The 24,481-nt window shown below is 30.4% G+C and overlaps 3 pseudogenes across 1 annotated transcript; 2 read left to right on the forward strand and 1 right to left on the reverse strand.

Moving 5' to 3' along the window:
- Window positions 1-363: 363 nt before the first annotated feature.
- LOC149880466 (uncharacterized) lies at window positions 364-2,222 on the forward strand (annotated as a pseudogene).
- An 8,047-nt stretch (window positions 2,223-10,269) lies between these two features.
- LOC149880467 (zinc finger MYM-type protein 1-like) lies at window positions 10,270-11,545 on the reverse strand (annotated as a pseudogene).
- Window positions 11,546-16,131: 4,586 nt separating this feature from the next.
- Window positions 16,132-22,892, forward strand: LOC149880468 (uncharacterized; annotated as a pseudogene). Its single transcript, XR_016446361.1, has 3 exons — window positions 16,132-16,281; window positions 16,353-16,607; window positions 17,114-22,892. The product of XR_016446361.1 is annotated as an uncharacterized LOC149880468 (transcript).
- The last annotated feature ends 1,589 nt before the right edge of the window (window positions 22,893-24,481 follow it).

A 24,481-nucleotide genomic window follows, 5' to 3' on the forward strand; every position in this document is an offset into this window, starting at 1 on the left:
AAGAGTGGAATACCATTTGTAAATTACTTTAAAAATTAAGCCATGTGAAAGTAATTTACCTTAAAGAGTAAATTGGAATTTACATATTTAAATAGTTTGCATAGAAATGTAAATTGCTTTTTAAATAAAAAAGTAAATTACTTTTTAATGTAATTTTACCTAAATATGTGATTTTAAAAAAGTAATATTTACTATTCAAAGTAAAAGATTACTGCAAATTAGAATATGCAACTTTTATAAAAGTAATACACGATTTGCGAAATTTGATAGTTGACATGCGCAAATATTTATAAATGTCATGCGCAAAAATTTGGGAGGTAAACAAAACAATTGTGCAAGTTTAGTAGAGAAAATTAATGAAAAATGTCGACTCATTGTGCAGTAAAAGGATGTTCTAATGGTCAATATAAATTAATAAAATGGAACGAAGCTATTGGTGAAGAAGATGGGGTGTGTAGGGATTATCCTAAATGTTCTTGTAAAGCGCCGTTCAGGTAAAAGTATATATATTTTTTTGTTGTTTACTCTTTAGAAAATATAATAGTGCAAAAGCTTTTAAAATGTAAGAACATTCCTTATTAAAATATTTATATTATTACATATCAAATTCAAAATGAAACGAAATGTTAAATATATTGTTGCTAGCCAACAATATCTGTTTACAGCTGAAATAATTTTAATTTTTTTTTAGGTTGCATACTTTTCCAAAAAAAAAAATAAACCTGGATAGAAGAAATATATGGAAACTACTCATCAATAGAGAAAATAACAAAAAGGTTTGGAGTCCTGGTGCAAAATCCAGAGTTTGTTCTCAACATTTTAAAAATAAATCAAGTATAGACTACCCAACATTGAATCTTGGATATGATGCTTCTCAAAGAATTCAAAGATTAGTGCCAAAAGATTCGCTTTTGTATAGCTGTAAAAGAAAAATGCCTTTTAAATCAATAGACTTTAATCAAATTGAAAATACATATGAAGTTCCTGAGAGTGTGACTTTGTTACCGGAAAGTAATCAAAATGAGCCAGCACAAAAGAAATTAAAATATGATTCAGAAGTATTGCACAAGCTTAACATAGACAATATTACAGTTAAAAAATAATGGGAATACTGATTCATTTTTGATAGAAAGAAATAAAAAACTTATCAATAAAAATAAACTGCTAAATGAGCTTAGTAACAAAAATAAACTTTTAGATGAACTTGTAAATAAAAATAAACTGCTTCAAGAAAATAACAAAATTTTGCGTAGAAAACTAGCCAAATATGAATGCCAAGAAGTTTACCGAAAAATATTGAATACAAATGAAAATGTTTTATTTTACACCGGTATTCAAAACAAAGAAATTTTCAATGCCATACACAATATTGTGTTTCCAGTCATGAGAAGAAAATGGAATGGCTCTTATACAAAATTAATAATAAAAAGAAAATTTAAAAAGTTTCCTAATAAACTTGGAGCAAAAACAAAGTTATGCACTAAAGATGAAATGTTACTAACTTTAATGAAAACAAGATTAGCATTAACAGAAAAAGATTTATCTCATAGATTTAATATATCGGTTTCTCTAGCAAGTCGCATATTTGTAACACGGGTTAAAGGATTAGCTTCTGTTTTACACCTTTTAAATTTTATTCCTGATAAAGGAGCATCAAATTTTACAAGACCAAAACGATTTGATCGTATCAAAGATATACATTGAATTATTGATGCAACAGAATTATTTATTGAAACACCCAAAAATCCTGACTTGCAAAAGTTGACTTGGTCTAAATACAAACATTATAACACAATAAAAGTATTAGTCAGTATCACACCTAATTCGTTTACTAATTTTGTATCAAGCTCATACCCAGGATCAATTTCCGATAAAAAATTGACAATAGATTCCCATTTTCTTGATTTGGTTCCACAATTTTCTTATGTTATGGCTGATAAAGGTTTTAATATTCAAATAATATTCAAGAATGTTTGACGCGTAACATAACATTGTATGTACCGCCTGGAAAAAGAGGTTTATATCAAATGCTACCATCGTAAATAAAAAAAACTAAGAAAATAGCTAATCTTAGAATCCTCGTGGAACAAGTAATAAGGCAATTAAAAACATTCAAGATTCTTGCAAATGAACTTCCAATCAAAGTAATTTCTTCTATAGATGATATTGTTCTAATATGTTGCGCATTGTGCAACTTATTACCACCAATATTTGGTGATTGATAAATTTTGTGGTGTTTTCTACTAGGTGCATATGCAGCAAAGCCATTGTTTATTTTTTTTAGGAATATCAGATTTAAACAATATTCCTACACAAAAAAATGATACCATCTTGAACACAACGAGCATGTAATAGAACTTCTATCAAAAGATTTAGCATCATCTTCACAGTTTTCATGGCATACATCACACAGATATAACAATACTTTAGTTTTAGATTTTTTAACTGCTTTTTCATTGTTTTTTTTTTTTATTGGAATAATTTTTAAACCAGTAATAGTGGTATTAATTGATTTCGCAGCAATGTTTTCAGCACAATCTGATTTGATGGCAGAATTTTGGTTGGTGCCTTTCAAAATTCGAATTGCCAAATGGTTTTCCCAAAAGTAAGTTAAGTTCTTAATAACTTTATTCCAGTAAATGAAGTCAAAGTTAATTTTTTCTAAATAATGTCCATGGTGAGTGTAAACAAAAAACCAGCCTATTTGAACATTCTTTATTGCCATTTGGCCTTGAATTTGTGTATAATATGTGTGATATGGCTTTAAACTCAAAATGGCATTTTTTTCAATTAAGTAATCAAGGTTTTCAACTAAGGTTTTGTTTCACAAATGGAATGAGGACATTTGATTTCTATTATTCCATTTCCACAGCAATTACAAAAGGTTTCTAAATCTGGAGATACTGATATATAAGGATATTTAAGGTCAATTGTCTTTCCAGGATTGACAGTTTTAAAATTTTTGTGATTTTTTTTCAAAATTTTTTGCATGTGGCTCCATTGCAATACCATGTTTGGTAGAAATAGTCTCAAATGTTTTTTCCCCAAAATTTCATCAAAAATATTTCTCAAGTCATATACCTCTTGTTTGAATTGTGTTTACTTTTGTGTAAATTTTATGAAATTTAGATGCTGTAAGTCTACCTTGGCGCTGGTCAAACCATGCAGTAGAACTCGATTGTTGTTTTGTTTGCATATATATTGAAGATATTTGATCACTAATCAATTTTATTTTTGGTGTAAATATATCTATGTTAGATTTAACTTCTAGCTCGTTGTTCCAAATAAATTCTTTTGCAATGTTTAATATGTTAGGTGGAAGTTCTGTGAATGATTGCAAACTTGAATGCTTCTGGGTACATTCTATCAACTCGACAAAGCGACTGTTTGGCGCATGTTCTTTGATTGCACCATATAGCATTTTTTTAATTTTCTCATGATTTTTTAATTCTAAATCTTGTTCTTCTTAAAATGGTAAGAAAGCATTAAATTTTTTCTTGTTTGCCATAGCATCTTCTTTATGACACCTTTTTCTGTAATGATCTTTCACAAATACCAGTTCACGTAAAGGTTTTAGTTCTAAAATTTTTTTATTTGTTTTTGGTATGTTCCATGAGCAAAGTTTATCGGTACATATTGGTTTTGTTACTCCCGTTGAAACTGCTGCTTCTACTCTAAAAAGCAAAGCTACAGCATGATTACAACTTCCAAGAAGGCCTGCTGTACATGAGCAATATGCACTGGCAATATAACCACCTGGGTTGTCTTTTTTTACTATTGCCCATACATTATATTGTTGATCAGAAGTGCTTTGTGAAGGAGTAAGTCTAGCTTTAAGCATGCAAAATTTTGAGTTTTTGTCTATACCTGACCAATATATTTCTTTCACAAAGTCACATTTAAAATAACGAAAACCTTTGCCTTCTTTATATTCACAGTCTAATCTGTGTAAAAGATCGCTTGAAGTGTTTATTTTTTGGAGGTAGTTTGAAACATCGTTTTAATACACAGGAGGCCATTTTAACGTACCATTTTGAGATTTGCTTATCCATTCTTTTTTTTTTAATGATAAAGGGTCTGGCATGACGTGCCCATCAACAATAAGTTTTTTCTTGTATTCATTTAATGACATTCTATAATGCTCTTGTGCTTCAATGTTTACAGGAACCTTTTCTTCCCACGATGCCATAGCTCTAAAAAATGTATAAGCTAATTTTACAGATCATATTATCAATATTTATTGATTATATAACAAACAATTTCTTTAAAATATATTTCATAACGTAACATATATTTTTTATATTGACATTTATTTAATTAATATTATTGAAAATATGTTAATATATGATGAGAATATGAAAATATGTTAATCATACATATATGATAATCAATTTATCATTTATTTGAATACCAATTGTATAGATGAAAAAATAATTACCTATATACTAAAGTTTCGTGATTACCTTCAGACGATTTTTTCTTAACGACAGAAATACTTGAAGTGCTTCAATAGACATAATTTTAAAGTCTTCCAATGTCATTTTGATAAAGGCGTAGCTTCCTCAGGATCGTTTAATACTGTTTCCGACATTCTTAAATATCCTTTTCCACGAATAAACAACAAAAATTGGAAAAAGGTGTTATCAGTAGTCAATACTTTACTAATTAATACAAAAAATTAGAAAAACATTATTGTTTAATTACTTCGCTAAAATGTTTGTTTACCTCCCAAAACCTAGCGCATGTCAACTATCCAATCTTGCAAATCGTGTATTTGAAAAAAAAATTAGTTACCGTTACAAGTAAAAAGAAATTTTTACCTTTTAAATAATATACTTTACTTAATTAGTAAGAAACAAGAAAGTTGTTCTGTTTTCCTTTTTTTTATTTAAAAAGCAGATTAATTATGTAATGCTTTTAAATAACGAAAGAAAAGTAAAGTATTCCGAAGCATAGCCTGCTTCTGGGTACTTCTGGGTTTTAATCTCAGGAATTACCCTGCTGGTATGCTGGCCGTTTTTGTGGAGAATATTTGTGATTGGAGGCAAGTTTAATCAAATTGTTGGGTTGTTTCCCACTCATGCTAATTCTTAACTAGGTCACTTCTCCGACGGAGCGCTGTTTTTCGAAAACTTTCTTTATATTGCGCTTTTTGATCAAACATTGTTTTTTATGGCAATATAACGCCTCAGCTTTGATAAACCCTTCCGACGGCAAAGTGACATTAAATTGCTTTTGCATCTACTTTCAGTAACTTCTGTCTTCCAATTGGCATCGACCGCAAAACGGGATACAGAATCTTTTGTTTCCTGTCGCCAGAAAAAACAGATGATGTTTCAACGGTTGCTTTTACATTCTTAAGCAAGTTGAAGACTACTTAGTGCAGAATACATTTTTCAAAGAAGTAAATTTTTGTGCGGGGAATAAAAATCTCTTAATGGCAATAAATATTTATTACGAGAGTTTTACTGGAGAATAAAAGTTTTCAGTGAGATTTTTATTGTGGTAGTAAAAGCATCAAACTGCATTCTAATTTGAACAAGTAATATAATTGCCATAGCATATTATTTAACTAAAGCCATTCTGCTGCAAATAATAAATTCTATTTGGGAAAAGCAATATTCAATTTTTATGAAAGTTTTAGTAATTGGAAAGAAATCAATTAAAGCCGTTGATCAGCTGTAATGTTCACAAACATAATTCATAATTCCTTTAACGCGTTATCAAACATATTTAAGGTGGGACAGAGACAAAGTTAATGAAAAAGGTATTGAAGAAACTTAAGGTATTAAAAACTAAGTGAAATATAACTTCAAAAATGATTAAATGAAATCAAAATGAAAAGTTCACACAACCATTTCATTTCAGTACTAACTTCAAAAGTCTACTGATGTATAAATCATTGTTTCTTAGATCCAAGAAATGACTGTGCTTGGTCCGAGAGACGAGCAGAACAAGAAAGCAATCGCTTTTGACGGTGAGCGACATGTTAGATAAAAAGCTTGCAAGTCACCATTTCAAATCAAGTTAAAAAGTCTAATAGTTGTCTTAAATAGAACCGTTCACTTTTAGATGCAGTCTCGGTACGGAAAGTTGTCAAGAAAACTGGCTCAATCATTTTGCACCACAATACTTGTATAGAAATTTCCGTTGAAAGAATTTATCAATTAACGCTATGGTACTTGATTTTACATTGCGTTGTGTTTGAAAAAATATGTAATGTTACGCAACCCCAACATTAAACGTTCAATAAAGTCGCTCTTGCTAAAATCAGATTTAAAATGCTAATGCTCGCGTACTCAACATTTTTCACAGTTTACCTGAAATTTAGTTTTATATTTAGTTTTTCTCCTTCTTTATCATATTTTTTAATTTACTTGGTCTTTTAATTCTGTGATTCAAGAAGCTTTATTCAGAGGATCAATATTTCGGTGTTTTGTCTCTTACTTTTATGGTTACACTATACATTATTACTTCTATTTAAACAAAAGTTTAAGTTTCTGGTCACGAAGATCTCTTAACCAGACTTAGTGTTTTCTCAAACTCTTGTAGATTACTATTGCTCTTACTTTGATCTTTTGTCTGTTGTCAAAGAAGGTGTAAACATGTGGTCCTCAAAATACTTACTGCAAACGAAGCGCATTTTGATTCCGGCAAAAACATGTGAAGCGCTTGCTACCATTACGTATTGTAAATTAATATTCGTATTGTGTCACAACTTTACCTTGGTCCCATCATTTGCACGTCTTAATCAATTATTATTTTTAAATTTGTAATGGACGGAAATGCGTTAAGTGGTTAAACGCAATTCGTACAACATTTAGGAAAGCAAAGTTGAACAATATCATTTTCTTTTAGGTATTCTAAAACTAACGAGCTACTTTGACTACTCTGGAATGTGCCACTATCTTTCTAAATCTTTCTTGCATTTTTGTCACAACACTAAAAGTTTATTTCTCTAAGGTTTCTTGAGGTTTCTATTAGAGCAAGTTGCTTTAAGCTTTAGTTTTTTTATGCTTTTTTTACATATATATGTGCAATTATTTCACATAGCTCCGCTTAGCAATTATCACAACTGTTCCTGAAATTATCAGCTATTATCTAAAAAAAAAAGCGAAGCTGTATCAAGAAAATGGAGTTGCATCAAAAACACGGAGTTCTAATCGGAGTACAAGTTCTCTTAGCATCGTGACGTATGCAAACAAAGGCGATTATTTTTATTATCCCCCGAAATGAACTCATTAGCTCGCTTCAAAAAAGTCACTCATTTCTCAGCCTGTTACATCGGGTTGTTACAGTTTGCTTCTTTTTATCCTTTTAATATCTTGAGTTTTATTTTGTTAAATTGAAAATATTTTTCACATTCTTCTTTAAGTATGGGTATTAGCATGGGTATCATGGTTGATACCCATATTAAACTGATATAAATATTTTTTCAGAATTCAACAGCTCAACTGGAGAATGTTTCTTACAAGACTTTCAGTTGTTTTATGTACGTAGATTTACGTGTTGAGCTTTGCAAACTGCTAAAATTATACAGCTAAGAACTAAGGTTTTAAAAAAACGTTCAATGTTTAAAGAAAATATTAAAGAGTGATAGCATTGTGTTTTATCATAGCTGTAAAAGTATCATAAACAGCTCTATAGAGCTATTTATGATACTTTTACAGCTATGGTACAACACCAGTTTTTGAGTAAGTTAACTTTAATAAAAAAAGAGACTACATCTTGTTGTGTTTAATGCTGCTGGCTGTTGAATAAATAATCTATTTTTGGTGTTGTTTAGCTGCTGCATTAGGTTTTAAAGCAGTTGAAATCAAAACTTTCATTTTGATTTTTATTTGTATACAACTTGAAGAGGTCAAGAGTTTTTTGGAGAAATAAAGGATTGGATGAGCTCTCAACATCGCAATTTTCTAACCATTTGAGACGTCAACTAAAAACTATCCTTAATGACCTCCTCTTCTTGAAATTTTAAAGTTGATTTCACAACTCGCATTCTAGGTTATGGCCCTAGTTCCATATGGAAGCGTACAAAAGTTAGCATTTTATGGATATTAACTGGATGAAAAAGTACTTTTAAGTGAACGAGCGTGTAACTTTTAAATAATAATAACTTATTAAGCACGATAGATATTCATTTAGTAAGGATTTTTCTGAAAGTAGATATATATATATATATATATATATATATATATATATATATATATATATATATATATATATATATATATATATATGCGATGAAGTCAATCTATAAAATAGAGATATAATATAGAGATACGCATAAAATAGAAATATGTATTATATTTCTTAATTGAGCCAAGCATAGTCATCTAGCACAATCCATTTCGTAAATAAATTTTTAAGAGATCATAGGCTAATAACACTTTAATTTAGACATGTTTTTTCTTAATATTAAGTTGTCGAGTGTCAGTAAAACTAGTATTCTTTCGCAAGTGTGTTTTTTACTAACAGCGGGTGGCCTTTGCTTGCGCTTATCAGTAGCGTTAGAAATAATCGTAGATTAGTTTCATGATGAAGACAAATGCCTCGTCATATGTTTTATCGAAGGAAATGCCTCGTCATATGTTTTATCGAAGGAAATGCTCCATGCAATCTTAATTTAGTTCGAAATATTTTATTTTTCTTTTATATATGACTTCCTCAGTAGCATTATTTATTAACGTTGCGCCGAACCCAATTTTCGGCCGAACACCGAATCCGAACGTTCGGTGAAATGAAATTTTACCGAACACCGAACGGTTTGGCAACCGAATTATTTTAAAATAATAACATGTTTTAAAAAACTATGTTACTAAACATTTAACGTGTTTGTTAAAACATTAGTAAGGGTTTATAAATTTTGTTTGAAAAATTATAAAGTAACTCTGAAAAGTTAATTTATTATTGTATGATTGTTTGTGGTGTAAAGAAAATAAATGTTAAAATTTTTATTTGTAGTGTTAATAAAAATGTTTACAATTTTTTTTGAAAAAAATAAATAAATACAATTGTTAAAGTCAGGTAATATAAATAAATGTATAGCATATAACGTATAGGAAAAAACTAATTGAAGAGATATGCCCTGAAATAACATAATATGCAGCATGTAGGTTATATTTTAAGATATATTTACACAGTTTAAATGTAAAGTTTAAGGTTGAACTTCTTTTTTATAATTTAGTAATAAGATTTTAATCTTGTAAAAGTATAAAACAATGTCTTTTAAAAAAATGTCTTTTAAAAGTACTGTGTGGAAATATTTTGAAGTTTCTAAGAAAGACATTCGTTTTATGTATCTGCCTACTATGCAAAGCAATACTCTCCAGAGGTGGGAATTGTCCAAAAACATTTACCACTAGTGCAATTAGGCTCCATTTAAAAAAAAAAGCACCTTGTAGAGTATATATTGGCTGAAAAACAGTCTGATAAAAAAAATTTAATGAAACATCGACCGTTTCTACATCAAGTGATTTGGAAATAAAAAAGCAATTAACATTAGTAGAGAGTATTAAAAAAAAAGGTTGTGGGATATTAATGACAATAGAGCAATCAAGATTTACAATCGCATTGGAGAAATGATGGATATTCAACCATAGAAAATAGTAGAATATGGATATTCAACCATACAAAATAGTAGAAGATCTTGGTTTTAGAAAACTAATTAAAGAGATATGCCCTAATTACCAAATACCCAGTAGGAGTTACTTTAGTGAAAATATTGTTCCACAAATATATGGTAATCTGTTTAATTCAATCAAGAGTAATATATCTGCTGCTAATTATGTCTCCCTTACAACTGATATTTGGACAGCAAATAGTTCAAATGTTGCCTTCATAAGCATGACAGCACACTGGCTCAATAATTAATTTTCTCAACAGAGAGCAGTACTCAGAGTTATGCATTTTCTAGAAAATCACACAGGAAAAAATATGAGTTTTTACATAAAGGTTTGCTAAGTTTTGAAATTCCAAACACAAAAGTTCATATTGTTTTACGAGATAATGCTGCCAATATGGTAGCTGGTGTTAGAGACTGGTTTTAAGTCAATGCCATGTTTTATACATACAATACAGTTATGTTTACATGACTCAATTTTGTCGCAACAATCTGTGAAAGAAATTTTAGTTTGTTGCAGACGTCTGGCAACACATTTTCACCATTCACCAACACCAGCAGCAAAATTAGAAGCAATTCAAGAACAACTTGGTACAAATAAGCATAGGTTAATAAAAGATGTTCCTATAATAAAGAAAATCTATAATAAGAAATAAAAAGTTTTTTCAATGGACATAAAAATGTAATTTATTTTCTCAAGTAAAATGTGTTCATGCGTATGGAGGCACGCATTATAAACTCATCGATCAAATGATCAAGATCAAGAGTGTAGGCAATATCGCGATGGCAATTTAAAATAGCGAGATGATTCAATCGCTCCTGAGACATTGTAGAACGCAAATAAGTCTTTAGCCTACGAAGACAAGAAAAAGAGCGCTCACACGTAAATGAGGTGACAGGCATACATACTAAAATTTTTAATAGCTTCACAAACTCGGGAATCAGTGAAATTGATTGAGAAAGGACACCATCATGGTCTACAAGCTCTCTCAAAACTGATTCAAAATTAATTAGTTGAATATTCTTGAATTTTGCATGATCCATAAATATGTCGCGATAGAGTTGTAGCCCTCTATAATCTTCAAAGTCATTTTTGTAAAAAGCCTCAACGAATCCAACTTTCAAGCACTGACCGATGAGAAATTATTCTATATTTGCTAAATGCTTAGTGGTCTCAGTCGGCTTGAAACGGGTCGCAAGTCCCGTTATAACACAATCCAGAGATGCATAGAAAAGCTGGCGGTAATGGTCCTCTGGAGTCGTAGCAAAGTATGGAACTCCACTTCCAGTAAATTTTGATATAATTTTACGTTTCTCTGGCATCTATGGTTTTTCAAGTAAACTACATTCTGCTGCTACAACAGCTGCATCCCATAAGACTTTGAAGCGAGTATCGGCCCGGGCTTCTTTAAACACCTTCTTAAACATGTTGATGGTATTTCTTGCTTTGCAAAAATTAAGCTGCATGCCTAAAACAATTTTCAATAAACTTTTAAAATTATAATTTGCTTAAAATAATATATTACAAAAAAGACACTATGAAATAAAACAATATTTACCTTGGAGTGCTGTATTAGCATCCTCGATTAACGTGAAGATCATGCGCAAGACTTTCAATTTGAAAAATTTGTCAAACTTACAAAAAGATTCCAGATAACCCGCTGCTTCTGACTTATTCTTGGCTGAATTATCAGAATGATTTTCAAAATCCTCTAAGCAGTTGATAATGGCGGAATAGTTACTCGTAATAGATATAATGGACGGTTTTCTAAGGATCCATCGAGTGTGGCAAAATGACCGCATTGATGTTCCACTTTCTACATCCTCTACACTTCGAAATTTGTTGAAACATGCCAATTGTTTTGGAGATTCACGGGTAAATACGATGAATGATTGCACTAAATTCATATTATTCTTGATCTCTGTTTGATTTTCAACAGAATCTTGTGCTACCAAATTGAGATTATGAGCGCGGCAGTGCACGTAAACAGCCCGCTCTTCTTTCCCACTCATTAAAGTCTGCACGATTTGACGATCCGTCAAAACATTGGCGCCGGCAATTTTGAATCAACAGGCTAAATCGATATAAAACGTCCATTAAAAGTTCTTGATGTTCTCGGTTTGCTTAAATCCCATTAAAAGCTTCTCAATTTTAAACTTTTTATTAACACGCCGAATGCAGATCGAAACTTGTTCTTTCGTGGACATATCCGTTATTTCATCGGATCAAACTATAGAACTGTGATTCCCTTATATTTTCGCATAGCTTACGAAGTGTTGCATGAGCAAAGTCTTGTATGATTTCGTTTTCAATATCAGGCGAGAGCCACTTTTGCTTTTTAGGACGATTCAACCATTTCTTCAGTTCCAGAGAATCGTCTGCTCGTAGTTTGAGTAGCATGCGAAAGTTTGAATTATTTTAAACCTTTCCACGAATGAAAAGGCCTTGCGTTCCCTAATACATTTAGAAGAAACATTTATCTAGTAAATAAATTTAATGATTGATAGTTAATCTAAATTTTTCTTAAACGAAATTGAGGAATTACCAAATAAAGAAGTGTTGTGAATATTTTTAATAAAGCCGTACGATTATCCGTCATTTCTTTATTTTGGTGTGATTAATCTGTTGGATAACGGTCTATTCCAGTGTTGCTGAGGCGATCATACTAACAGACGCCCTATGGAGTTCAGATCGCTCGTGAGAACCAAAAATTTGTGACGCTTTCTTCCAATTAGAAAATCCGTTTAAAATAAAAGCTTCGTACGAATCTTTTTCTCTTGAACTACGAGGTAAAGGCATTTTCATTTGGGTAGCTTTGATGCAGGTAGAATAAAAAACTTTTTCTTTCTGGCAGTCATGTAAAACCCATTTATGTTTTTCATTCCAGATTTGTTTAAATTTTCTTCCCTTTTTTGATGGAAAAGAAGACTGTCTTGAACAACAAGGTCTAGACTCCTCTGTAAAAGACGGCGACTCAACAACAGCGGTTGGATTATTTGCATAATCTAACTGAACAAATGATAAACTTTCATGAGTATTATCTTGGAAGTTATTAGCATTTTGAGGTTCAGAAAATAATGCAACTGTTTCAATTTGATTTTCTTTTTTTGAAAAGTATTCACTAATCTTCTTCATTCTACAACATCTTACAACTTATTACTTAAAAGTCAATGTACCATTGAACAATTAAAATATTTCTTCAAAAACTTACGTTTTTTTAGTTCAAATGATTTTTAATTCAAAACTTTTAAATAATTAATACAAACAATACTGCCAAATTTATCAAAGAAAAAAAATACTAAACAAACGTTTAACTTACACAACTCTTTAGTTTATGTAGTTCAGTAAATTTGCTTTTTATTACGTTTTTACCGATCACAAATGAATCTCAAACTCATCAGAAGCGTGGAATTTCTGAAATTCGAAAAATAGTATAAACTTTTGAAAATCACCATAGGTATTTGCGGAAATATTACAATCGTTTTTAAATTGTTACATTTGTTAATGTTTAAGTATATTATGGTTTTTATTTTTTAAATATTTAGACGTAGAACGGATGGGGCTCGAGCCCCCGAGCCCCAGCGCGTTCTACGTCTATGCATCCAATATCCAATTCTTTTTTGAACATATTCTTGCGACAGTCCCCGACTTTTGCCTGCGCTACAAGCCCATATGTATGTTTCTCCAATGATCTTCCACAACTCCAGTTTTGATTTCTCAAAAACGCTGTCTTTGCGAATGTTTACAACCTTTTTAGACTTTTTAAAAGTACATCTCTAGGTTATTCCATCTACACTGCGTGTGTACAGCTGTTCGCTACACTGCAAATTGCAAACAGGACAAATCATTGCAGTAGTAAGCAACCCAAAGTCTCTCAACCACTTTATGCATTCTTCGCGATTATTCATTAACCACGCACCAATTTCAGTTAGCGAGATTTTATCAAATTCATCTGCTGTTGGTTTTCTAGCCATTTTGAAACTTCTATCTATAAAAAACTGGTGAGACGAATTTGTTAAGCGACTTATTATAAGACATCAAAACCGTTTGAAAAAATTCCAAATAATTTTATACCTGTTACCTGTTGTTTACTGGTATTAGGCAGTGGCGTAGCAAAGCATGGACAAACATCAAAGATGGAGTGTAAAAACTACTTAAAAACTGATTTTGTTTTGTTGATAATACTCCATCCATTTTTTTGTTCTTTGTATTTCTTAACGCTCGTAAAAACAGGTAAATATTTTCAGCGGTTTGAACTAATGGTTTTAAAACTATTATTAAAAAGTTTCAAAATGGAGTTAAAAGTAGCGTCATTTTTAACGGAAAAATGGAATATTCAAATTAGAATTAGAGTACTTTTTCTTTGTCAAGAATAAAAATGAAAACCATTTTTTTCCGTTTCAGACAAAGATCTTCCAAAATCTGAAAAAAAAAAAAGGGGGTGCAAAACCAGACAAGCGCTGGAATTCTTTCATGGTGTTTAACAATCACTTAGGTTCTTGCTGGCTGATTCAACAGTCAAACATTTTTTGTCTGAGAGCCACAAAATTGAAGCCTTTTCTTCAACATACGATGGAGCTTCTTAGAACGTTCCATAAGAACATTGCTCAGACGGTCTGTTAAAAGAAAAGTTTTGTTTCTTGTCTTGAATAAGAAAGCACAGCTCTTTTTAAAAACCCTTCTAACTGTGACTTCAATCATTTTTCACATTGCCAACTTTTTAATTGGCCTCATGGGGTTCTCTTTAATATGTCTTTTGCGTAAGCTCAACAATACCTATTTCTTTGATTGAAATATGGCCAAGCGTTGTTTCAACTTCGTCACCAGGGGTAAAGCAACTACCTTTTCATGTTTGACTTCCATTATCACAAATAAGTTTATATAAAGCAATAAAACTATTTTTTGCTTATTCTTATAGGACTTTCATTATAAGCAAACAAACAAATAATAATAATAATCAGAACATCTGCATTTCTCCAGCACAAAACCTTATTCAAGGTAAAAGCAATCTTTTATAACGCAATCTACATAAAATTAAAGCATTTAGTTTTTTTGGATTTTAATCATTAGAAATGAATAATGTAGCTGAATTTTAATGAATTTATATATTTAGAAATAGAATTCTATCAGACTCCAGAAGCATATTACGATAATTGAAATACATCAAGTTGTTTTGCTTCAACCCACCCAATCTCTGCACAGATTTGCTATTCGATTAAACGCAGTAAACTATTACTTATAACAATTGCTAAATAATATACTTTGGCATGAATGTAACGTTTGTAAACAAAAGCATTGTTCTTTTTAAAAAATAAAGAGTTCTATTTAAAGAAACTTCAGAAAATAAGATTTGTTCGAAAGAATGATATAAAATTTGAATACAAGTTATTACTATTCATTAAAAGTGAAACACCAGATGACGATATATCGGCCATTACTTTGTTAACTTATCTTTTTTTAAGTATACTTAAACAACTATAAGTTAACAAAGTAATGGCAAAGGAATTCTGTTTCACACAAAAGATTCAAACCTATTGCATGGCGAATAAGTTCACTTAAAGAATTTCAATCCTATTATTTGATTAAACAGCATGTAAAATAGCAATTGCTGATTAATATTGCATGAACAAAGGCTAATTAAATACTTAAGAAATCAATCATATGACTTTATCCTCTGTACAAGAGAGCATATTTCAAATATCTTTACCAATTAAAAGACATTTGGGTTAACACAAACTTCGCTCGATGCTGCTATTCATTTTTACAAAACGTTTTTTTATTAGTTTTATATATATATATATATATATATATATATATATATATATATATATATATATATATATATATATATATATATATATATATATATATATATATATATATAACGAAGTCTTTCAACAAACTTTTTAACTTATTCTTCAGTGTTTTTATTATGTTTGTTTTGTATAACATGGCAGACTATTGCTTATAAGCATGAAACTTTAAGAACCATTGATAGTTATAGTTTCTTCGTTCTGTATATCTGTGTTTGTGTCTATATATATATATATATATATATAAATATATATGAAGACCACACTGGAAAAACGATCAAGCTACATTTTTATTGTTTTGAGTAAATTAGATTTTAAACATTAAAACACCAAAGCTCACACCATAGCTTACTTATTTGTTAAACTAAATATCTGTGTAATTTGATTGGTTTTCTAGTTATATAGTCAATTATTATATAGTTAAACTGCAGCCGAATATAACAGGGGCAAAAACCCAAAAAAAGCAAAAATGTAGCTTGATCGTTTTTCCAGTGTGGTCTTCATATATATATATATATATATATATATATATATATATATATATATATATATATATATATATATATATATATATATATATATATATATATATATATATATATATATATATATATATATATACTAATTTTGCAATATCATTGTTTACAATTATTGCATACTATGACTTGCAAAATTCTTTTTTGAAAATTAGTTTAAGGTCCATACTAAGATAGAAGTTAGAGCTCTTTCATCGGTGGGAAAGAAAGCATCAGTTAAAGTAATCTTTACGAATATCAACTTTGCTGTTTCTCACCTAAAATTAAAAGAGCAAGTTGTCATGGAGAACGAGTTCGACAACATTGAAGGTAATTGCACATTCTTCACTGTTCTATTTTGTGAAGTTGATGCGATTATCTTAAGCAAATTTTGTTTTTAGTTGAAAAACTGCCACAAGATGTCTTTACAACGCTCGCAGATTTGTTGACATACGATTGGAAAAAACTTGCTCGATATCTGTTGGTTGATGACACCTTAATTGATAATGTAGAAGAAGAATATAAAACAACAGCAGAACAAACTTTTCAAGTACTAAATCAATGGCGAAAGCATAATCCAACCAAAATATGGCGAAATATTAAAAACGGGTTATACCTTTGCAAGCGAAACGATTTGGTCGAAGAATGTGAACGAAGTAGGCATTTTAAGAAGAAAAGTTGGAATAATCTTTTTTGATATTTGCTCTTCTTTTTCTATACAACTTTTTTAAAGAAAGCTGAATCCAAAAGCGAAACACTTTCTCAAAACGAAAGCCTAAAAAAATTTCACTTAAATTTAATGAACGCTAACGGTCAAGATCGCCTTCCAATACGAAAATTGAATTCATAATCCATAAAAATTTTGAAGTTCAACTTGAAGTTAACGATTTCCTGAAAGTAATTTTTAAACACAAAATATTTTATAATACTGATAAACATAGTCTTCAAATAAATAAGTCATTACGAAATATTTAAATATAAATCTAAAAAAAATAAATTGAAAATGCAAGTCCATAAGAACCGTTGAACCATCGTTATAATTCTTAACTTTTGTGCTCTCAATGATAATAACCGATATCAGTCACTTGTTTGATCAGTAATTTCAAAATCCTCCTCAACAAAGTCATTGCGTAGTTAAAAAATAAAAATATTTTTATTTTAGAGATATTTAGCAGAAATTCAGCATTTGGCGTCCTACCACCGGCAAACACGTTTATTTCACGTGACGATGAACTTGATCGAATTCATAAACAACTTTACGAAAAAAACAACGCAGTTAAGTTAATTACCGTTTTAACCGGAATGTCTGGAGTTGGAAAAACTCAGCTCGCTAGAAAATATGCTGCAAATCACAACACACGCTTTGATAGAGTAGTGTGGTTGGATGCATCACATGACAAATTACAAAGCTCCATGATTAATCTCTGCCGCAAACTAGGGTTGATCGTAGAAGACTCTCACGGTGATGCGTTCGACATTAGAGTTGTTACCGAGAAAGTTCATAACTACTTCAAAAGCGAAAATACGCTGTACATTTTTGACAATGTTGATCGTGAAAGCGTTGAGAATTTTGAAAAATACGTGTCTCATAAACCAAACGCATTCACCTTGGTAACGTCGCAATGGAAAACATGGTCTGACAATGCTCATCAAATCCAAATTAATCCTTTCTCGCATCAAGACGCGATTACCTTTATGAAAACGAACATTAACACAAACGATGACGAACGAGTGAAACAAATAACCGAAACGCTTCAATATCATCCCCTCGCCATTAATCAAGCGATTCTTTATATAAAAAACAAGATCTTTTTCAATCCTATCCCGTTAGATCTTTTTCAATCCTATCCCGTTGAACTACTGGAGGAAGTTACTCTCACCGAAGTTGAAACAAAGTCTGCATTAACATCAATCAACTTAGTGTTAAATAAAATAGAAACCACTCAGGATAAATCATTAGAAATTTTAAATCATTTATCGCATTGCGAATGTCAAAACATAACGAAGCAATTTATTCAGACCCTTTCAAAATACCTGAACATAAACGAAGATTATTTGATAAACCGCTTTGTATCATTATTAATTAATTATTCGTTGCTTGATCGATTCGACGGTGAAAATGATAGGTACTCGATACACGAAATGACAATTTTAACGTGTAAATATTATCAAAAACGCAAAGATATAATAAAAAAATGCAAAGAAAACATCGTGGATTTTCTAAAACTACAGTTGAAAGACGTAAAGGAACACTTTGATGATGGCACACATTTCTATAAACACTTTATCCAGATGTTTCGTACTAACAAAAGGAAAATGTGCAGAGCTTTCAGTGAACTGAGCCAGAAAATCGAACGTTTCTTATCAAAAAAAGGACATTTTCAAGACGCAATTACCATACTTGATGCTATTCAAAAGTATAACACAGAAACATATGGGGCAAGAAACGAAATGACATTATGCGCAAAACAAAGTAAAGCATTATGTTTGCTCGAAATGGGAAAATATAAAGAAGCTTTAGAAACTATTTATCAAGTTAAAAAAGTCTTCACAGACATTTTAGGAATCAATCATATATTAACAATGACTACGAACCATAATATAGCAAGCTGTTTGGATAAGATGGGAAAATATAATGAAGCTTTAGAAATTTATTATCAAGTTGAAAGAGTAGACAAGGACATTTTAGGAATCAATCATCCATCAACATTGACTACAAAAAGTTGTATAGCAAGCTGTTTGGATAAGATGGGAAAATATAATGAAGCTTTAGAAATTTATTATCAAGTTGAAAAAGTACAAACGGACATTTTAGGAATCAATCATCCATCGACATTAACTACAAAAAGTTGTATAGCAAGCTGTTTGGATAACTTGGGAAAATATAATGAAGCTTTAGAAACTTATTATCAAGTTGAAAAAGTAGAAACGGACATTTTAGGAATCAATCATCCATCAACATTGACTACAAAAAGTTGTATAGCAAGCTGTTTGAAGAAGATGGGAAAATATAATGAAGCTTTAGAAATTTATTATCAAGTTGAAAAAGTACGAACGGACATTTTAGGAATCAATCATCCATCAACATTGACTACGAACCATAATATAGCAAGCTGTTTGGATAACATGGGAAAATATAATGAAGCTTTAGTAATTTATTATCAAGTTGAAAAAGTAGAAACGGACATTTTAGGAATCAATCATCCATCAATATTGACTACGAACCATAATATAGCAAGCTGTTTGGATAAGATGGGAAAATATAATGAAGCTTTAGAAATTTATTATCAAGTTGAGAAAGTAGAAACGGACATTTTAGGAATCAATCATCCATCAACATTGACTACAAAAAGTTGTATAGCAAGCTGTTTGGATAAGATGGGAAAATATAATGAAGCTTTAGAAATTTATTATCAAGTTGAAAAAGTAGAAACGGACATTTTAGGAATCAATCATCCATCAACATTGGCTTCAAAACATAATATCGCTCTGTGTTTGGATAACTTGGGAAAATATAATGAAGCTTTAGAAATTTATTATCAAGTTGAAAAAGTAGAAACGGACATTTTAGGAATCAATCATCCATCAACATTAACTACAAAAAGTTGTATAGCAAGCTGTTTGGATAAGATGGGAAAATATAATGAAGCTTTAGAAATTTATTATAAAGTTGAAAAAGTACAAACGGACATTTTAGGAATCAATCATCCATCGACATTGACTTCAAAACATAATATCGCTCTGTGTTTGGATAAGATGGGAAAATATAATGAAGCTTTAGAAATTTATTGTCAAGTTGAAAAAGTAAAAACGGAAATTTTAGGAATCAATCATCCATCGACATTAACTACAAAAATTTGTATAGCAAGCTGTTTGGATAACATGGGAAAATATAATGAAGCTTTAGAAATTTATTATCAAGTTGAAAAAGTAGAAACGGACATTTTAGGAATCAATCATCCATCAACATTGACTACAAAAAGTTGTATAGCAAGCTGTTTGGATAAGATGGGAAAATATAATGAAGCTTTAGAAATTTATTATCAAGTTGAAAAAGTACGAACGGACATTTTAGGAATCAATCATCCAGCAACATTGACTTCAAAACATAATATCGCTCTGTGTTTGGATAACTTGGGAAAATATAATGAAGCTTTAGAAATTTATTATCAAGTTGAAAAAGTAGAAACGGACATTTTAGGAATCAATCATCCATCAACATTAACTACAAAAAGTTGTATAGCAAGCTGTTTGGATAAGATGGGAAAATATAATGAAGCTTTAGAAATTTATTATAAAGTTGAAAAAGTACAAACGGACATTTTAGGAATCAATCATCCATCGACATTGACTACAAAACATAATATCGCTCTGTGTTTGGATAACTTGGGAAAATATAATGAAGCTTTAGAAATTTATTATCAAGTTGAAAAAGTACGAACGGACATTTTAGGAATCAATCATCCATCAACATTGACTTCAAAACATAATATCGCTCTGTGTTTGGGTAAGATGGGAAAATATAATGAAGCTTTAGAAATTTATTATCAAGTTGAAAAAGCACGAACGGACATTTTAGGAATCAATCATCCATCAACATTGACTTCAAAACATAATATCGCTCTGTGTTTGGATAACATGGGAAAATATAATGAAGCTTTAGAAATTTATTATCAAGTTGAAAAAGCACGAACGGACATTTTAGGAATCAATCATCCATCAACATTGACTTCATAACATAATATCGCTCTGTGTTTGGATAACATGGGAAAATATAATGAAGCTTTAGTAATTTATTATCAAGTTGAGAAAGTAGAAACGGACATTTTAGGAATCAATCATCCATCAACATTGACTACAAAAAGTTGTATAGCAAGCTGTTTGGATAAGATGGGAAAATATAATGAAGCTTTAGAAATTTATTATCAAGTTGAAAAAGTAGAAACGGACATTTTAGGAATCAATCATCCATCAACATTGGCTTCAAAACATAATATCGCTCTGTGTTTGGATAACTTGGGAAAATATAATGAAGCTTTAGAAATTTATTATCAAGTTGAAAAAGTAGAAACGGACATTTTAGGAATCAATCATCCATCAACATTAACTACAAAAAGTTGTATAGCAAGCTGTTTGGATAAGATGGGAAAATATAATGAAGCTTTAGAAATTTATTATAAAGTTGAAAAAGTACAAACGGACATTTTAGGAATCAATCATCCATCGACATTGACTACAAAACATAATATCGCTCTGTGTTTGGATAACTTGGGAAAATATAATGAAGCTTTAGAAATTTATTATCAAGTTGAAAAAGTACGAACGGACATTTTAGGAATCAATCATCCATCAACATTGACTTCAAAACATAATATCGCTCTGTGTTTGGGTAAGATGGGAAAATATAATGAAGCTTTAGAAATTTATTATCAAGTTGAAAAAGCACGAACGGACATTTTAGGAATCAATCATCCATCAACATTGACTTCAAAACATAATATCGCTCTGTGTTTGGATAACATGGGAAAATATAATGAAGCTTTAGAAATTTATTATCAAGTTGAAAAAGCACGAACGGACATTTTAGGAATCAATCATCCATCAACATTGACTTCATAACATAATATCGCTCTGTGTTTGGATAACATGGGAAAATATAATGAAGCTTTAGTAATTTATTATCAAGTTGAAAAAGTAGAAACGGACATTTTAGGAATCAATCATCCATCGACATTAACTACAAAAATTTGTATAGCAAGCTGTTTGGATAACATGGGAAAATATAATGAAGCTTTAGAAATTTATCATCGAGTTGAAAAATCGCTAATTTATAGTTTGGGAATGAATCATCCTTTAACGTTAAGTGCAAAACATAAGAAAGCTAGGTGTTTGATCAATATCGGAATGTTTAAAGGAGCTTTAGATGTTTTTTTTCTGATAGAGGAAATAGATTTTCATAATTTAGGATTAAATCATCCATTTGCTTTGGTTACAAAATGTTTTGTAGGGAGATGTTTGAATGAAATGGGAAAATATAATAAAGCTTTAGAACTTTGTTTGGAAGTTGAAAATTTACAAACATATATTTTAGGACCAAGTCATCCATCGACATTGTTTACAAAAAGCTCAATAGCAACCAGTTTACAGAATACCGGAAAATATGATAAGGCTTTGGAACTTTATTATAATGTTGCTAAATTGCGGGCTGATGTTTAGGAGTTAATCATCCTTCGACATTGGATTCAAAGCATAATATAGCAAGCTGTTTGTATTTAATTGGAAGATATAGCCAAGCTTTAGAAATTAATTATGAAGTTGCAAAAATACGAACTGATAACTTAGGAATCGCTCATCCATCAACATTGGATTCAAAATGTAATATTGCAGTCTGCTTAGGTAAATTGGGAAAATATAATGATGCTCTAGAACTTCATTATCAAGTTGAAAAGATACGAATTAATGTTTTGGGAATCAATCATCCATCAACATTGGATACAAAACATAATATTGCCAGCGGTTTGTACGATCTGGGAGACTATCATAAAGCTTTAGAAATTAGCTATCAAGTAGCAAAAATGCGAACTGATGTTTTAGGAACCGATCACCCATCAACATTAGATGCAAAACATAAAATTGCGGTCTGTTTGGGTAAATTGGGAAAATATAATGAAGCTCTAGAACTTCATTATGAAGTTGAAAAGATTCGAACTGATATTTTGGGAATCAACCATCCGTCAACATTGGTTTCAAAGCGTAATATTGCAGATCTTTTAAGGAATGGGTATGAAGATAAACGAAAAACCGTTTTTAAATGTTACTTATTTTAGTTTACATCAGATTATTTTTTGGGATGCAGGAATTTTTTTTTAGATTGATTTCGTAAGTTTTTATTTCACTCTAACTATAATTTTTGTGAACGGTAGAAAATTATTCATTAAATTTAATCGGGCTTTTAGAATTATTAGCGGTTTTGTGGAGTTCATCATTTAATTAACGTTTTTTTTTTTCTTAAGTGAATGAATTTTTGATTGATAGAAGAATCGAACAAATGCTTTTCTTATTTACAGAAAACCATGGACGGTTATAGAAATAGGCTCTGAGGAGAAGTGCTATTAAAATTTGATATGAAATTAAATTTCAAATGAGGGAAATCTATGTAAAGCTTACTAAATAATATTCGTATTTTTTAATGCAGATCTTATTTTATATCATTCTGTTTTATTTATTTTTCAACAATCAGAAAAAAAATGATGTCAATTATCAAAAAAATTTTGACCAAACTCTTTTTTAAACACTAATAAATTTTTGACATTATCGCTGACATGGTTTGGAACAATTTTTGTCATTATCGCTGACATGGTTTGAAACAATCTCTGACATTATCGCTGTCATGGTTTGGAATAGATAGAACTCAATAAATTTGAACACCTGCTTCACAGGGGTTTAGATTTATTGAGATTTGGACTCTTTCATTGAACAATTGATGCTGGAATCAAAAACATTTGCAAAATAGTCTGATCTTTTTGAGCTTTTGAGACCACTTACATACGCCTCATTTAAATGCCTTTAATAAACACCTTTTGTAAAAACTTCATGTATATACTTCTTGTAAATACTTCTAATAAACATTACTTATAAATTCTTCCAATAATACCTCCAAAATGCCTCATAAATACTTTTTAGAAATATTTCTTATAAATACCAGTTATAAATACTTATTCGAAATAGCTCTTTTAGATTCATGATCACATCTCAGTGATAATCATAAGTGTATTTTAAAATAAAATACAAAAATCTGATCTCCCTAAATTGAATTTTGTATCATGCAGTGTTTCGGGTCTTTTATTTGATGTTGGTAAAAAACAGATCTAAAACCAGGAGACTTGGTAAACTTCTTAATTTTATTGTTTATCAGACTTTCATTTTCTCTCTGAAAATATTCTCATGTCTTTTTTACAAGGTTGTTTATTTTATGCTCATTTTGAACGGAGTTTTCAAATGACAAAGAAAAAAACTTTTTCAAAAGTATACAATACAGAAATGCAGGATCGTAAAAAAAATGCAGCAGATGTTTACAAAATAAAGTCCAAATAATGCAGTTTGAGGAACAATTTGCCCAATGTGTCAAAATACTGTTTCACTCGTGTTTGAGCCAGTAAAATGAGCACCTGTTATGCCGCAAGGAACCTTAACACATGAACAATTAGAAACAATACGGTCTTTTTTGTAGCGGATCTTTTTGCCCAAATTTACATTGTTGCTTCACCTCTTTTACTTTCAAGGCCAAGGGTTTACATACAGTGCATTGGGTATGAAAAACAACAACGTCACTGTAAGTGGAAGTTATAGAAGAACAGTATCCAACACAGAAACTGGATTTCACGTAAACAGTTTGACAGTTCTTTTTTTCTACAGGGATTCTTTGCAGAAGTGTCTTGCAATCTGGAGAGTTGTGTACTTCGTGCAGAGCAGTGTCATCATTTAGACTTGTGCACAGCAAAAACGACTTATGAAGTATCCAAACAGTGAA

This window comes from Hydra viridissima, unplaced genomic scaffold (assembly GCF_058129835.1).
Source record: "Hydra viridissima isolate aposymbiotic clone 2 unplaced genomic scaffold, HvirCarnegie_v1 scaffold_13, whole genome shotgun sequence".
Lineage (NCBI taxonomy): Eukaryota > Metazoa > Cnidaria > Hydrozoa > Anthoathecata > Hydridae > Hydra > Hydra viridissima.